The sequence below is a fragment of the Protopterus annectens genome, chromosome 3.part0 (assembly GCF_019279795.1).
Source record: "Protopterus annectens isolate FY-2018-M chromosome 3.part0, PAN1.0, whole genome shotgun sequence".
Classification (NCBI taxonomy): Eukaryota; Metazoa; Chordata; order Ceratodontiformes; family Protopteridae; genus Protopterus; species Protopterus annectens.
This window is the reverse complement of record NC_056731.1, coordinates 1407973368-1407988842: the sequence shown is the minus strand read 5'-3', so window position 1 is coordinate 1407988842 and position 15475 is coordinate 1407973368.

The following is a 15475-nucleotide window of genomic DNA, read 5'->3' as shown; positions in this document are numbered from 1 at the left end:
GAATTGCTATATACCTTCATTTGCATGCTACACTGCTGCACATGGGGTAATTAGCATACATGTGCCGGGAGCTGCGCAGCTCTGGCGTACGCTGGTAGTGCACGTGTAAACAGCTCGTACCTGAATCGCTCGGCGGCCATATTTGGCAATAGATTGCCGACGCTACTCCTGTGCCTGGCGCAAGTTTCATGAATCCTGGGGTTAATTTTAATATCTTTAAAAAGGTTTATGGTTTCAGATTACATCAACATATAAACTAATTGCTTCTTCCTCCTTGTGATATCAGTATTACCTGATTATTTTCCTAAAGTCGGTTAACATATTTCTAGAAAATATACTGAAATATATTAGAAAAAATTATATATATATATATATATATATATATATATATATATATATATATTATTTTTTTATATTGAAAAAGATATTCAAAAGATTCTAAGTTATGTTGTGAAAGATTTCCACCAAATGACTTAGCCATCCTGCAGAAAGGTTTATCTCAAATAAATAACTAGTGTCAAAATTATGGCCTGAAAAAATGTATTATTGTATCTTTTGGGAGTCATCAACCCTAGCAAACTGCCACACTGACAATTCATCCCTAAGAGTTGACCCAGTTATTTAGGATTTTGGAATTTATGTGGACAATGACCTAACTTTTGACCAGCATGTATATATTATTGTACGAAAGTCCTTCTATATGGCACAGCTTACAAACAAAGGGATTGTGTCTAGATCTAGGGATGTTGTCACTCTTTACTCAGCCCTCATTAGGCCAATCATTGAATATAATGCCAGACACGTGCAACATCTGGAATGGCCACAGAGATGCCTTACTAAAAGGATCGATGATCTAACCAACATGTCCTACATGGACTGACTCAGTATCCTACAGACTGCTAAGAGGTGACCTGTATCTGGCATATAAGGCATCCTCCAACCAATTACTGATGCATTTACTGCACATCAGTAAGTCAAATAGAATCAGAAAAATTGAATCTAGATCTCTTCTGCAAAATCAGCAGAATGGTTTGGAGGGACAGGTATATTTCAAAGAGTATACTGCTGTGGAACAGACTCCCCATCCACATAAAATAAAGTTCATCCCTGTCCATTTCATGCGTAACTTAGATCTATGGATGGGAAACAGAAAATTTACCCCTGGGCTTCCCCTTGTAATACTAGTGGAACAGAAGCAGCTCCTAAATGCTTTATCACATGTGTGGGTCGCCTCAAGTTATCTATGGCATGATCCCAGTTATTCACATTAGGGGTAATATATAATTATCGACCATGGAATGAGTAAAGCCAGTCTATATATATCCAGTTATTTACATCACAGGTAATATATAATTATGAAACAGGAAATAGGTAAAGCCAATCTATACCCAAGGTTATTTTGGTTATTCTAGGTTATTTTGAGCACAAAAAGAAAAATCTGGCTAGGCTTAAAATGACCTGCTATGACAGCTGGCCTATTATTTACCTATGAACTTAGAAACATATATATATTATTCTGTCCAAATATCCTTCTATGTATCCAAAGACATAAACATTCTGAATTCTTCTAATATTCTTTACTGAAGGCCTTTGTATAATACCTTTTTATAGAATCTTAATGTCTCCTTACAAACTTCTTTAATTACCCCCCCTTCTTCTGTGCACTCTATTTTCTTGCCCATTTCCCTAGCCTCTGCAGATTAATTTGCACTTCTTCATCTGATATGGCCAGTGCATTTCTTAAATACATATCCAGAAATAAGGGAAGCATACTTCCTAACTGCACAGATTTTTCCAAAATGTCCAGTTTTTGCGTCATATTTTTGGTCTGCTCCTCATAAAATGTGGGTTTTTTTGGATTGAAGTCATTAAATAATATTAGATAATGTCAGACATTTGAGTTTCAGACTTCATATCCTGCAGAAAATGCAACATCTTTCTAAGTTTATAGAAGCAATATTTAAAATCCCTATTTTTGGTCCTTTGACCCCCCCCCCCCCACATCATTATTCCTGGCTTTGTCCAGATTTCTTGTTCAGAGAAGTTGAGAGGTATGTGAGGCAGTAGTCGTAAGGCTTCTTTAAAATTCTATATACACAATTGATTGGCTATAGACTTTTATGTTTATGCTAAACTTCTACTGTATAGGTAAGTATAGTGTGCACTTTAATTTTCAGACACTTCGCTAGGGGAATAATGACGAGCCCTCCTATTCTGGTATCCATTCTTTGGGTGGCATTGCCAGATTTCTCTGTTTTATGTTTACCATATATTTTTGTCTTCTCCAGCTAAGTCTCAGGAATTATAATGCAGGCATAGCAGTCAATGAATGACACTAGAAACAGGCAATGACACTAGTTTACATTTAATTTTCATATCTGTAACAAGATTAGCATGTACTCCAAAGACTTACATTGTTGATGTAGCACTAGGAAGTGTATGGAATACTCCACCCAGTTTGATATTATACCGGTTGTAGGTAACTGGGAATTGCCCAGTGAGTAACATTGTTTGATGGAGGAGATGCCCCATAAAACTGCTTAATTTCTTTGAGTTGCTACAGTTTAAAAGAAATTATGTTGAGGGAGGGTTGGGGGCAGGTTACAGAAACATGACCTGAATGGCTGGGGTAAAAGAGAGGGATGTGTGTTGTGCATCTGGCCAAGTGGTTGGTGTGCCAGTTAAAGGAATCTAATTTTTTTTTTGCTCTTCAATGGAAGAGCAGGGGGGCACAGCTGTAACTGTAATAATATGATTGCTTATCTGCTTATTACCATGAAGTGTTTTACTTGAAGAGAAGATGGGGTGGGGCATTGGTACACAGCACCAGCCCAGGGTGCTGTTTGAACCAGCTATGCTTCTGTCCTTGGCCAATAAAAATTTTGCATAAGCCATTTATTAGTATGCTTATTACACATATGGGTACTTCTGTCCATCTTTTCCCTCTAGACCTCATTCAGAGGTCCAGTCCGTGTACACCAAACTTTTGTCCCAGTTTATGGAATTTAACTGCTCTTAAGTAATAAAGATCCTCATTGGCTACTTCTGTACTGTAAATTTGGGTCTGAGATCTCAGCATGCTTCATCTACGGTTTGGTGATATTCCCAGCCCCATGTCCAAAGAAATACTGGTATCCTGTATCAGTGGTACCTTTGATTCTGGCTGATTATTACCACCTACCTCTCCCCTGGAGTAACCCCTTACCCAAGAGTAGCCTAGTATCTTCCTCTACATCTGCTGAGTTTCTGATTCACTGCTACTGATCAGTCCCCTTCTAAGGTAGCCATATTGGCAGTCCAGATGAAAGTGTGGGCCTCTGCTAAGGCCCTCCCCCTAAAAAAACTTCCCCAGGCATTTTCCTCCATTCCTCACTGTGTATACCAACATGCACATAAAGTACTGTGTTGCCAAAGTCATTCCCTATCAGTGTATCAGTAGACATTCTCAGACACAGCAACCTGTTTGCTCCCTTGCTCCTATCCCAGTCCAGGAAAGTTCAGGTAAAAAGCACCTGAATAGATTTCCCACCCAAGGCCCTAACTGGGGTGGACTGCTAAGGCTAGTATTGCTCTTTTTTGACCATACCAACTTTATCTGTGGTAAAGACTAAAGTAGTGTCCATCTTGGCAATGACAACTTTCTCTTCCACCAATATAGGATACAGGCTTTTGTTGGAGTTTGGTACAGCTATTGACTGCAGACAACACAACAGTGTTGTAGTGCTCACCCAGCTTGTTGCTTCTTAAGGCTTTTATAGTCCACATGACTTCAATGCACAGTGAGATGGTGCACATATCTTTTGGTTGCATTAAACACAAGTGATACCAATACCTGGGAATATAACAAAACCTATGGCTTGAGTCTTTTCCTGTGGAAACTGCTGTGATGGCTAGGGCCACCATATAGTTTATGTTATACCTATGTTCAGTACTGGGAACCCTCCCTTCTTGCAGCTGCATCAAGCTAGATGTCCTCTTTACCCTTATCTCATCCTCACTGCATGTTAACTAAATCTTCAAGTCCTCATGCAGAGTGCTAAGGGCTTGTTCCTTCAACAAAAGATCTGCAAGCATTTCAAATGTGGCAACCTTGCATCCACTCATCTGTTTATGAAAATAAGTGCTAATTTCTACAACATATTCAGTAACATGGCCATCTGTCTTTATTCTGTGTTCTCTGAACATTTTTATAGATTTCAGGAACAGTTTAAAACATGCAAGTAAACATATTTAATTGTATTTTAATTTAAACTGTTAATATCACTAAGTTAGGCATTATATACATTGGTTTTACTGTGAGAAAAAGAGTTACAAACCTCAGCCATTGCATTTGGAAAACATGCTGTTAATTATATTCCCTTTCTAATTGCCTGAATGAAACTATCAGAATCATCCCTCTCTTTATACTGTGGAAAATGTTTTGTACTGACCCAGAGTGCTAGGTTTGACTTCTTCTTTTCCCCATACTCACGTCACTGGCAAAGGATAAGGATTTCCTTTTCCTACTAGTGCTGCTTTTCTTCCTCTTCTCCCACTAGTTTCTGCGTTTCATAGATATACCGAGTTCTAAATGTCTCGTTCCCAGTGCTGCTCTCTGTAACCCCAGTTCGGCTTTGAGTTCCTCCAGGAATGGAATAGAAACTATTCAGGAAACTGCACATGCCCATTTTTGTTTCATTTGAAACATTAAATCCCAAAAATCTGTGTGTACCATAAAAATGGCTTTTATCTTTTCCTGTGGGACCTGCTTTGATGCCTTTTGCTTCCCCCATGGATTTACTTATACCCATGTGCAATGCTTGGTATTGTCTTGTATGCTGTTCAACTTATTGACTGAATAGAGGTCCCCTTTCCTCTCAATTTCCTCAGTAATGTTACAACGCTGCTTTGCTTACTGCAATGTATCTAGTCACACTATTAACTAACTTTGTTCTATGCTCTCTGATCATTTGTCTGACACTTGTGTACCTGCAACATCTACTAGGCTGATGTTAGGCAGATCATGGAGAGTTTTACCTTCAACAAAAGATATGTAGGCAGTTCAAATGTGATGGCCTTATATCCACTCATCTATCTATAAAAGTGAGTGCTGTTTGCAGTAATATATTTGTCACACTGCCATCTGCCTTTGTTCTATGCTCTCTAAACTATGTTCTATACATTTGAGAGTTAGCTTAAAGCATGCAAGAAACATTCTTTAACTTTAGCATAATTTAAACAGCTAGCATTGCTAAGTTTAGAAAATGCATACAATACAGAATCTGTCAACAAAGGAATTAAGAACTGTACCCACTGCCCTTTCTCAGTTTGGAGTAGATTACACACCATTTTAAACACCTGTAGAAAACTGCCAAAGTCATTCCCTGCTTTATAATGTTCTAAAAAATTTGCACTGATCTGGGATTCTATGGTTTTGCATTCCCAATTTTCATGACCCTCATGCGTCTGGTGATAGATCATCATCTCCTTTTCATGCTGCAATGCTGTTCTTTCTCTTCTGCCTCCAGCCACTGCATTGTCTCAGCTGCATCATGTTCCAGATGTCTGTTCTCCAGTCCCAGTTTCTGTAATTCTGGCTGGGGTTTAAAGTCCTCTTGGGTGCAACAGGCTGTCATTTGCCTGTCTAGCCACAGCACCAAACAATCTGACTCCAGGTTGCATTACTACTGCCATGATCATCCTTGAACAAATTGGCACTTTAGATTCTTTTTGCTCAATATTGCTTTGTCAGCTTTGACACTAATATTTTACCATAAATATCAGAGCAACCCATTCTCTGCCTGTTTTCCTAAGCTAAACTGACAAAAAAACAACAAAATAAAATTACTGCTGAGGAAATCTAAGCCTCTGTTTATTTTACTTTGTGGCTGACAGGGTGTATACATACATTTGGTAATAAAGTTACCTTATGCCAAAAAAGTTAAATTCCAATACCCCATTACCACCACTAAACTTTGATGGATAGCACCACATGCCACTAAATGTGAAGACCATACTGTTCTGGAGCAGTCTAAATCCCACCACTGTCAAACTTTGCAGTAGTCTAGTATGAGAGAGGGGAGGAGAGTTGAAAAGAGGAACTATGGTCACTGGCTCTGCTGCACTGCTCTAAATAGGTATGATGAATACCAGAGGGATGGAATCTCAAGTCACATTAATATTATCCAAAAAGCCAAAGTAAAAAAAAAAGTGTACACAAACCCAATTCAATAACTAGTTCTTCAAATGCAATAAAGGAAATATGCACTGATGCCCTGGGCATGCACTTCTGAGATCCATACAGAAATTATTAGTACATAGCAATAATGTACAGAGATGAATCTTTGGGCTGTCTTCCCAGGTCCCCATCCCACTATCCTCTCTGACACAGTATCGTTTAGTGTCACATCAGAAAGGTGCTTAACAAAGTTGTCTTTCTCCTGATTTGTGCCATTCTGAATATTGCATATTATCCTCCACTCTATTTCTTTTAAGCAACTGGTAATATTGATAAGGAATGTAGAAGAGAAATTTGCCCTTCAAAGAGCAGTGGAATGAATGACAAACTTGGCTTTTAAGACCTTATCAGGTAGCTAAACAAAAACATGTGATTCAACAACAATAAATAGTATCAGTAAAATAGCAAAATAAAAATATATGAAATGGTAAGCAACAAGCAATAATTTATAAAAATCCAGTCATATTTATTACATAAATGGCATAGCTCTCCCTTAGACGTGTTTGAATGAACACATTACCAAGTATTAAATATATAAACAAGGATGATTTGGATAGTCAGTTGTAATTTGAAAAACACTCATTTCATGCTAGGACAAGATGCAGTGGTATCACCCTTTATAAATGATTATGTTAGCATTAAACAACTGCTGAAATTTAAAACAGTTTAATTTTATTAAGGTGTTTCTTTTGGTTTTCTTGTTTTATTGACTGTACATTTTTGTTTTACGTTTTCTATTTGATAACTATGAACAGGTTTCACAGGGGATCATTGTCTGCTTAAGTGATATACTCAGCCATATAGTAGGCAAATTAAGACCAAGGGAATCAAAACTGGAATGGAGGGCAAAACTTCAGGTAGAAAATCATTCGAGAATGTCCGAGGCAGGGTTTTGTCTCAACATTTTACAAACATGTTAGTCTGTGCAATAAACATTTTAAATGTTTTTTAACTGTTTTACTGATTACCAACTTTCTTACATGAGATAAATTGAATGTTGAGGAAACCTTAGCTGAAAAAGTGAGATGAAACAACTTTGTATTACTTATAACTTTAGCACCACATTTGCTACAAGCTTAATTTAGATATTTTCAAAGATTTGCCTGTTTTGACTATTGAGCCTCATATAAATAGAGAAGTCACTCTCAGCACCATTTCAAATGGACAGGCACTTTGTAATCTTAGAATGAATTTAGCCATATTTGCCAAACGGGGATGCAAGTTTTATAATGTATTCTTTCTAGCAGTGCTTTTAAAAAGACTTATAGGTAGATAGCTAGATAGACACATTCAGATATGGGCATAGAAACATCATGCATTTCATTAAACTGCATATCAACAAGACAGAATATTCAATTATTTTTGACAAGTCTCATTTCAATAAGACTAGACTCTTGCATCTATGTGAAGTACCTGGAAATTGTCACAGTTACATAGGACAGTATTGTAAATGTTATTCTAGTTTTTGTGGTTTGTGAAGTGAAAATTATACATTTGTTGGATTACAAATCTCCTGGATTTTTTCAAAGTATCCTCAAAAGTATTATTTTAAAGTCAAAGGTAAATCCACAGATGAAAGGAGACAGTCCAGCGATAAAATGCAGCTTTATTAACCAACGATCAACAAATCAAGCGCTTTCACCAGATAAATACCTGGCTTTATCAAGATGACAAGCATTACACTGAAACTGAATAAATACATTTCATTCTGGTCACATGATCACTAATTAATTTGCTCAACCATTCATTAAAAATGTATACATTGTTAAAGTGTCCTAGCGTAAAAAATCATATTGAATGTGGATATTTGATCATTTCCTAAAACTAGTATGACTGTTGCACATCAATAAAAAACACTAAAAAAACGTATAAAAAATGCTGTGAAGTCTTTAATAAATACTAAAAACAGTCGGAGGTATATGTATATAAATGCGAATAGAATGGATAAAAAATATATAATATGGTATATAGTGGTAGGTAATAAGTAATAAATAGGCCCAATAAGGGACTGTCAAGGTGAAATTCATAACCTGGCTTTTCTTAACTTTAGTACACTAGATATATTAATGTTTTCATTAAGGCCAGGGGGTTTTGCAGTGTTAAGTCGGAGCTGCCATAAAAGCTCCCTATATTCAAGGCGGGTTTCCCAATCTCCTCCCCTGGCATCTTGTTTCACTTGCTCAAGAACTATGAATTTAATTTGCATATTGGGGCAAAGAACTGAAGGTTTAAAAAAAGTATTTGTGTCCTTCTTTTTGGAGATCTCATACTGATGTTCGTATATTCTTCTCCTAAGTGGTCTTTCGGTCTTCCCTACATAGAAGCTGAGGCATTGAATACATATTCCTAGGTATACAACGCCTTTTGTCCCACAGTTGTGGTAATGGTCAGCTTCAAATCTAAATTTCCTAGAGGGAAGGTAGAAGGAACTATTGTTCATAATGTGGGTGCACTGATTGCATGCACCACACTTATAGGTACCAAATTTAGAGACACCGTGGCCTGAGTCTGAAAAATACTTTCTTTCAAATAGGCCCTTTAAATTAACGTCTCTTCTTTTCACAAACTTAGGACGATCTTGGATTATACCTTTAAAGTCTTCATGAAGTGTCAAAAGGGGCCAATATTTAGACACTATGTGCTCAACTTGTTGTGAATCTTTGGTGTATGTATGAATAAATGTACTAGGAAGATTAAATGTTTCATCTTGTTCTTTCTGCTCTACCCTTTGAAAACCACTTCCTAATAGCGGGAAATATTTTGATTATTTGTTGTCAGTTACCTCTTGGGCAAGGTTGTCCAACAGGGGTACTGGGTAACCTCTTTCAATAAACAGTTTTTTTTAGAAAACCGATTTCCTCAGAATAATGTTCTTCTGTGCTAGACATCTTGGATGCACGAATAAACTGCCCCTTCACTAACCCCTTCTTCTGATGAAAAGGATGACCACTATGAAAGTGTAAATAGGAGTTAGAAAATGTGGCTTTCCTGTGCAACTTAGACTGGAAAGTGCAGTTGGAATAGTATTTTAGTATAGTTACATCAAGATAGTTCAGTGCATCTTTACTGACATTGTAAGTAAAGGAAAGAAAATTTGTGGTAGAATTGATGTATTTCATAAATTCCATAAAACGTTCCAAAGTTCCACTCCATAATAGGCAAATATCATCAAGATAACATTTGTAGTGGGTTATATGTTGTGCCCAATGGGTAGAAAATACATGGTTGTTTTCCCAATGATGTAACACTACGTTGGCATATAATGAGGCACACGCAGCCCCCATCGCCACACCTTTTTTCTGTTTGAACAATTCACCATTAAAATACAGGAAGTTGTTTTCAAGGACTACCCCCATGAACTCTACGAGTAACCCCACCATGTTGGGACCAAGACCCGATTCGGAAGCCAACACATTGTTAAACCACTCCAATCCAATAGAATGCGGAATACTTGGAAATAATTCCACAATGTCAATAGTGGTCATAAACAGGTCAGGATGGAAAAGTTTCTGCTCAAAACCTTTTAGGAAATTCCAAGAATCTTTGCATACATGTTGTAATGTAGAGGAAAATTTCTTGGTGATATGGTCAATAAACTTTCCTAATGGTTCAGTCATACTGCCTGCTCCTGAAACAATCGGTCTGAATTTCAAGGGGTCTAGGCCTTTGTGGGTTTTAGGAATCCCGAAAATCACCGGGATTCTTGGTTTGTTGACATACAAGTAATTGTAGAGTCTTTCATTTATGGCTCCCTGGAGTAGATGATCAGAAAACAGGTATCTGATTTTGGAGTAAGCCAAATTGACTTCATTTTTAGAAACCAACTCGTACTGGTCATGGTCCTGCAACAGGTTGTGGAGATAGGTGTCGTACACTGAGTTATACATCAGAACAACCCCCCCTCCCTTGTCAGGTTTCATTACCCTGACCCTTTCTTGATTAAAGAATTTTATTAGCTGCTGCAACTTGGCGTCAAAATTGGTAGGTGTATCCTGAGTCTGATTGGCCCACTGCTTTCTTAGATCAATTTCAACTAACTCTTCGAAAACTTTAAGGGATGGGTGTAAGGGTGGGTTGCAGGTGCTAGTCCTTGTAAGCCCTTCCTTAATGTGTAGTTGTCCTTTAAATTGCAAAGCTAAATTCGTTTGTCGAACAAATAATTTAAAGTCGACCAACTCATTAGTCAAATTATAAGGGCGCAGTGGTATAAATTGGAGGCCTTTGGTAAAGAGCTCAAAAAAAATCATCATTTACTTGTAAATCAGTGAAATTGAATATGGTAAAATGATCCTTCTTGACTACCATGTAGTTTCTATCAAATGCCTCTAAAGAAGAGTTCAATAGTTCAAATTCAACCATATTGTCTACCTTCGTGACGTGTTCCACCCCTGTCTCTGATATGTCGATTCCCTGCCTCCTGCTCTCCCTGGGGGATAAAGAAAAACCTGGCCATTATTCCTGTTAACTTTCTGGGCCAGCGTTCACTTCTCCTGGGGAAATCACCTAATGGTGTACCATTGTTGTCCAAAATACCATTATTAGGATCTGTGACTGGCTTATTGTTCCATCTTACTTTATTTGTTAAAGGATAGGCTATTCCCTCCCTATACTCATTGAGGTCTCGCTCTAGCTTTCTGATTTTGCGATTAACTATCTTAATACAAAACTGATCAACTTCATTAAAGACATTGTTGTAATTCCTTTTAATACTTGAAAAATTCTTGTTTTTAACAATAGAATTGTTAAGCATGTTCACTTCTTTAAGTAAAACATCTGCTTTTACTTCATAGTCCTCAATCAGCAGGTTTAACATTTCTAAACCTACCTTATCAAATACTAAAACAAGCTTATTGTATAAATCAGAGCCAGGCAAAGCACTGTTCGGGAACTTATAGCAGCGTAATCCTTTTGTGACTTGTTGCACCCGAACACATTCTTTGAGGTAGTCTATTTCAAATTGCATACTTTTGCATGCATATAACTTGTCACTTAAATTATTAAAATCATTTTCCGCAGACACAGTGACATTAGAGCCAGATGGCACAGTACCTTGTTTAAAAAGAAAAGTCTGTTCAGTCCAGGCGTTAAAATTAAAATCCTTTTTGGAAGAAATTGGGTCGATGGCATGACGATAGTGCTGGTTTCCAAGCTGTTCCTGTAGATCGGTGTTAACCAATAGGATCTCGCCAGGAAGTTCAGTTGCCATTGCTGTTGCACCTTTTAGGCCTTGCTTCAGTGATGTCATAGGTTTCCTCTTAGAACCCTGCTGCTGGTTACCAAACAGTGAATGAATAGAGTCATTGGATTCCAAATTCAGTGAATTATTTAGCTGGGTTAACAAAAAAATTTGCCACGGGTGACTAGGGCTTCATCTGGTTCACTCCTAAGTAGTAGTGGCGTCTCCTGAAAATCAGTTTGGTCCGCTCCTTCAGCCATGAAATGGTAAAAGCCAAAAAAACTAAACAAGCAAAACTGTCGAAGACAAAGGTAAATCCACAGATGAAAGGAGACAGTCCAGCGATAAAATGCAGCTTTATTAACCAACGATCAACAAATCAATCAAGCGCTTTCGCCAGATAAATACCTGGCTTTATCAAGATGACAAGCATTACACTGAAACTGAATAAATACATTTCATACTGGTCACATGATCACTAATTAATTTGCTCAACCATTCATTAAAAATGTATACATTGTTAAAGTGTCCTAGCGTAAAAAATCATATTGAATGTGGATATTTGATCATTTCCTAAAACTAGTATGACTGTTGCACATCAATAAAAAACACTAAAAAATGTATAAAAAACTGCTGTGAAGTCTTTAATAAATACTAAAAACAGTCAGAGGTTTGTTGATCGTTGGTTAATAAAGCTGCATTTTATCGTTGGACTGTCTCCTTTCATCTGTGGATTTATCTTTGTCTTCGACAGTTTTGCTTGTTTAGTTTTTTTAGTATTTTAAGGTGCATTACTTTTCATAAGAGGTCACACAACAAAGAAGGTAAGTACATTTCTCCAAATGTTATGTAATCTTAAGAGTCAGTATATTTTGATGTGTAGAGATATCTGCTGCAGAACATCTGTAGTTCTAGTAGTTTGGGAATTGTAAATATTTGTGCAATATAATGAGTTTCAAAGAAATGTAGTTTGTTCAATTGTTTGCAGTTGTTTTGTAGATACAGGTAAAGTAAGCATTTTTCATAAAAATGCTGTAGTGCTAAAGTTACATCTTGATTGTTAAGTAAAATAAGGAGAACCTAGATAATCTTGTAGAATTTACCAGTAGATATTCTACAGCTTGTCATTTGAGCTTGAACTGGACCTAACATTTCTCTGTAAACAAACTCTAAACATTTGCTGGATTCATGTCAATTGATCAACTGCTTCTTCAGCAAATCCTGGCAATGCAAAAGCAAATCACTGAAACCACTTTCAGTCATCTTTGTAGCAAATCCTTTTTTACCGTATGTCAAGACCCCTGTGTTCCCCTTGTGTATGTAGGAGGTACCCACCATACCCCCCGCCAAAATATACCTACTCTGAGGTGTTCAACAGTGGAGAAAAGAGAACACTCCACCACTACACAAAATGGTTTCAGCCAGTTTCCTTTGCATTAACTACACTCACTGAAATAGTACTTGACCAAATGACACGTTCCCATATTTGCTCACCTTGGCTTTTAATTATCAGGACCTGAACACTCTTTAATTTTCCTTTGTGTTCTACATTCCTCTATGTTGCTTTTCAGGTTATTGTTGCTTCAGGCTACAACTCTTACCACACTTTTCGGCCACCAAACCAGAATCGAAACACTAAAGGTGGAGGAGTGTCCATATTCACCAAGGATATACACACCACCAGGTTAGTTGCCCAACACAATGTGTCTGAAATTCTCCAGGTGCAACTAACACTAGGTAAGACTGCAATCCAAATTGTAGCTTGCTACAGATCCCCCACCATGCCCCAAAATTCTCACTACACCTTTCTAAACATACTGGAAAATATTAATATACAACCAAACACCCTAATACTGGGTGATTTCAACTACCTTACCATTAACTGGGAAAACTACTCGTGTACCAACACCTTCGCTCAACAGTTCTTGAAATTCATAAATTCCAATGCCCTGGATCAACTAATCCATAGTCCCACCAGGGCCTCCAATATCCTAGACCTGGTCATTACCAACATGGGAAATCGATGCTCCACACCTATGGTCACCCCCTCATTGGTCAGATCAGACCATAAGCTAATCACTCTTAACATCCACATCCCACCCCCACCCTCCAGTAAGGAAACCTCCATAAAAAACTTCTGCAAAGCCAATTTCATGTTACTCAAGTCAGAAGTTACAAACTTCATGACACCCATGCAGACGGGAACTGAAAGTTCCACTGCTGAGTCCTACACTAAGGAACTGTACAAGCACATCCACTCATGCATGAATTATGCCATCCCAAGTAGAACCAAGATGCTCTCCTCCAAAAAAAGGAAGCCAATCTGGTGGTCCCCTGCCATAAACAAACTTTACAACAAAAGGAAGAATCTGCTGCAGAAAAGAGGAAAATCCCAGGATGCAAAATCCCCCTTACCAGCCTCAGTAAGAAGCTGAGATCCCTCATAAAATCCTCCAAAGCTAGTTACAAAAATAAAATTGCCAAAGATTCCAAAGACAACCATAAGGCATTCTATAACTATGTCAATAATCTAAATGGCAATGCTCAGATCTGCTCTGAGCTACAACAGAATGGCATTAAATATACTGATTCCAAGGATATTGCCAATATCCTGGCAGTTCGATTCGGTGCCAACTTCACCCCTCTCTCACCCCCTAAATGGCCCATCTCAATACCGGAAGATTGCCAAATTCTGGTAATAATGGCCACACAGGTAAAAAAACGCACTCTCCAAAGCTAAGAATACAGCATCCATGGAACTAGATGACATCCCGGGCTATGTACTACATGAACTACAAAATGAACTGGCACCTCACCTATGTGTCATGTTTAATCATACCCTCACCTCAGGCTTCATGCCCACTGAGTGGCGCACAGCTACAGTTATCTCATTCCACAAGGGGGGCTCCACCTTGGATCCTCGGAGCTACTACCCCATCAGTCTGACGAGCCTGATCTGCAAGGCCATGGAATGTATTATCATGGAACTTATAAACAAAGATATTGGCAACCTTAAAACACTGGACCCCACCCAGTTTGGGTTCGTGAACGGCCGATCTTGTCTCCTGAACCTGATTGACTTCTTCGAATCAGTCTCCAGAGCCATGGATGAGGATAAGGCAGTCCACACAGCCTATCTGGACCTCACCAAGGCCTTTGACATCATCTCCCACTCTGGAATCATAGATAAACTTACTAAGCTGGGCATTAATGCCTACGTCACACGATGGGTTGCCAGCTGGCTTAGTGACAGAACCCACACTGTAAAAGTAGCTGAGTCCAAATCCAGCTCCAGACAAGTGACAAGTGGAGTACCTCAGGGTTCAGTCCTGGGACCTCTCTTGTTTGGCATCTACTTCTCTGAAGTACAGGCTAACACTAAGGGACTCTGGCTAACAAAGTTTGCAGATGACTGCAAAGTGGGAGCCATTACTGAATCCCCAAATGATGTTGATACTCTACAAAAGGGCCTTACAGAAACAGATGCTTGGTGCCAGAACCATGGGCTCAAGCTCAATGCCAAGAACTGTATAGTTATCCCCTTTGGGAAAAAAACATATACCCATGAATTATCACATAGGTGGCAGTACACTATACACCAAAAGTGTGATAAGAGACTTAAGGACACAGGTGGACAGTGGTCTCACCTTCAATAACCACATCACCACAACAGTCAGGAAATCCTTCTATGTGGCACACCTCATCACTAAGGGATTTTCATCCAGAAAAAAGGAGGTCATTGTCCCACTGTACTCATTCCTCATTAGCCCCATTATAGAATACGATGCCCCATTTGGTATGTACCTCTCAAGACATCTGCAACATCTGCAACAACTGGAAAGGCCGCACAAATACCTCAGAATCACAGGCCTAAATAGATGCCCTATGCTGACCACCTTAAAATACTCCAGTTATACTCTGTCGCATATCGTCTACTCCGAGGCTATCTCTGCTTAACATACAAGGCCATGTCAAACCCAGAGCTGTTGGACATGCTACACATAAAGAAATCCCAATCCCTCAGAGCCACATGCTCCAAGGATCTAAACCTTGTCATCACAATAAACAAAGCATGCTGGAGG